Genomic DNA, 3,039 nt, shown 5'->3' with positions numbered 1-3,039 from the left:
TAAACAGGAATCAAATTGCTTATATCAGTGGAAAGATACCATGGAAAAACTTATCACTAATCAGAACAAAGTCACGAACTAACTGGCCCACAGCCCATCAATTGCTCAAGTTCAAGCTGAAGTAAATTAAAATAAGTCTACGAGAACAAAGTGTAATTTTGAGTATAACCTATCTGAATTTAGGGACCATCTCAAAAATAAATTTGACACATTGAACATTAATGGCTCAAGACCAGGCCAGTGGAATGACATCAAGGACATTGAATATGATGAAAGCAAAAGGTGATAAAAAGGCACTTAAGAAAGAAAAGGCTGTCAGAAGAGACGCAGACACTTTCTTGTATAAGAGCTAAAACAAACCGAAGAAATCAGAAATTATGAAGTAAAAGAGCTGAGCAGAAGAATTCAGACAAAAGTATTAAAATGAACAAAACTGGAGTTACAAACCAAACAGGGCCTTTTTGGCATTTCTACAGCATAAAAACTGAATGTATTCAAGCCTTGAGTTATTATGTTGAAGGATGCAATGATACAGGCAGCATCAAAAGAACATGGAAGGAATGCACCATCACCGCACCAAAAACCAAAAAACTGCTCATCCATCATTCAGCCATTCCAAGAGGTAACATGTGATCAAGAACCAATGACACTGAAGAAAAGACAAGCGACACTGAAGACACTGATGAACAACACGGCTCCAGGAACTGACAGAATACCAAAGGAAAAGTTTCAACAAACAGATGCCGCACTGGAAGCACTTACTAGTTTACGCCAAGAAATGTGGAAGACTGCTACCTGGCCAACTGGCTAAAAGAGACCAGACCTGTACTCATTCAGAATGCAATAATTATTGCACTGTATCATTAATCTCACATGTAAGTAAAATTTGTTGAATATAATAATTCAGAAACAACTACTGCAGTATATTTACAAGGAACTACTAGAAATCCAGGTGGATTTAGATGAGAATGTGAAGGAGGAATATCACTGCTGAAAGCAGAGAATACCAGAAAGATGCTTACCTGTACTTTATTGACTATGCAAAGACATAACACTATGTGGACCATAATGAATTATGGGTAACATTGAGAAGATTGGGTATGCTAGAAGACTTGTACACAGACCAAGAGGCAATTCAAATAGAATAAGGGACGACTACTGTATGGTTTAAAATCAGAAAAGATTATATCAGGTTTGTATTCTTTCCCCATACTTATTCAAATGTATACTGAGCCAATAATTCAAGATGTTGGACTGTATGAGAAGAACGTGGTATCAAGATTAGAGGAAGCCTCATTAAAACCGCCTGCAACAGACAGCTGACACAACTTTGCTTGCTGAAAGTAGAGACTTGCAGCATTTACTGATGAAGATCAAAGATACAGCATATAGCCTCAGTATGGCTTATCCTTCAGCACAGAGAAAAGAAAAATCCTCACAACTGGTCCAATAGGCAACTTATGATCAACAGAAAAAATATTGAATTTGTCAAGGATTTAATTTACTTGGATCTATAATCAATGCCCATGAAAGCAGTAGTCAGGAAGCTGAGTTGGGCTGTGATCTGCAAGGTTATCAGTTCGAAACTATGAGCTGTGCCACAGGAGAGACAAGGCTTTCTACTCTAGTGAAGAGTTACAATCGCAGAACTCACAGGGGGCAGTTCTACCCAGCCCTATGGGGTCCCTATGAGTCTCGGCAATGACTCAATGGGAGTGAGGTTGTTATTTTTGTTTTTGGCATTGCATTGGTCAAATCTACGGCAAGGATCTCTTCAAAGTGTAAAAAAAAAATCACTTTGAGGACTAAGGTGGGTCTGATCCAAACCCACATATTTTTAATTGCCTCATATGCATGTGAAAGCTGGATAATTAAAAAAGAAAGATGGATGAATTTATGCATTTGAGTCATGGCGCTAGTGAAGAATATTGACTCTATCAAATACATACACCTCTATCTTGGCAGTACAACCACAGTGCTAAGACACAGTGGCTTCAACTATGGGCTCAAACCCAGAAACAATTGTGAAAATGGCACAAGGTGGGCCTTGTTATTTCATTCTGTTATACATAGGGTTGCTATAGAGTTGGACCAATTCAAATGCACCTAACAATAATTCATTCAATGGAACTTACTGTTATTTACCAATGTTGACCCTTATATGGTAGCTAACTGGTTACCATAGATAAAAAGTACCTAACTGTCCTGGGAGTGTATTTGCCCAGTCCCTGGAGAAGGACATCATGCTTGGTAAAGCAGAGGAATAGCGAAAAAGAGGAAGGCGCTTCACAAGATGGACTGACACAGTGGCTGCAACAATGGGCGCAAACACAGGAACAATTGTGAGGACGGCACAACCAGGTGTTTTGTTCTGTTGTACATAGGGTCCTTATGTGTTGGAACCAACTGGAAGGCTCCTAACAACGACAGAGGCATTAATTTAAAACTATGTTATCCAAACCAAACCCATTGCTAATGAGCAAGTCCAACTCATAGGGACCCTGTATAGGGCTTCCCAAGATGTAAGTAAATCTTTACAGGAGCAGACAGACTCATCTTTCTCCGAAGAATGATGGGTTTAAACTACCAACCTTGTGGTTGGTTAGCAGCTCAATATTAAACCCAGAGAGCCACCAAGGTTCCTTAAAAGTACTGTATATACTCGTGTACAAGCTGAGTTTTTCAACATTTTTAATGCAGTTTTTGTGGTAAACTTAGGTGCCTCAGCGGATGTTCGGGTTGGCTTATACTCGAGTATACACTGTATGTTAGGTGATTTTAAATTAAATGAGTGAATCAAATAAGTTAGAGTTTGTTGATTAGATATTTAATACTTTTTTAGAATTTCCTATTTTAAAATTTTAGCATTTAAAGAAATAAAAATAGTTGAAGTATACTAATAAAACATTAGATGGAAATGATCAGGAGCCTGCAATGAAAATCTTAGCAGGCAAAGAAGAGAGACGGTTTTCACTGAAGAGATGACAAGAATGGTTGGGAATGAAAAGGAGAGTGAAGGCTAAAGGCACCAACCAAACA

At 38.4% G+C, this 3,039-nt stretch overlaps 1 protein-coding gene across 1 annotated transcript in view; it reads right to left on the bottom strand.

Annotated features, from left to right (window-relative positions):
• The window catches only part of PGGT1B (protein geranylgeranyltransferase type I subunit beta), a 75,199-nt gene that overhangs the window by 59,345 nt on the left and 12,815 nt on the right, over positions 1 to 3,039 (bottom strand). The window lies entirely within an intron of this gene.

The sequence above is a fragment of the Echinops telfairi genome, unplaced genomic scaffold (genome assembly GCF_000313985.2).
Source record: "Echinops telfairi isolate 266 unplaced genomic scaffold, ASM31398v2 ScPeMD7_7469;HRSCAF=8507_1, whole genome shotgun sequence".
Taxonomy (NCBI): Eukaryota; Metazoa; Chordata; class Mammalia; order Afrosoricida; family Tenrecidae; genus Echinops; species Echinops telfairi.
The sequence above is the reverse complement of the archived record's forward strand: the minus strand, read 5'-3'. Positions and strand labels throughout refer to the sequence as shown.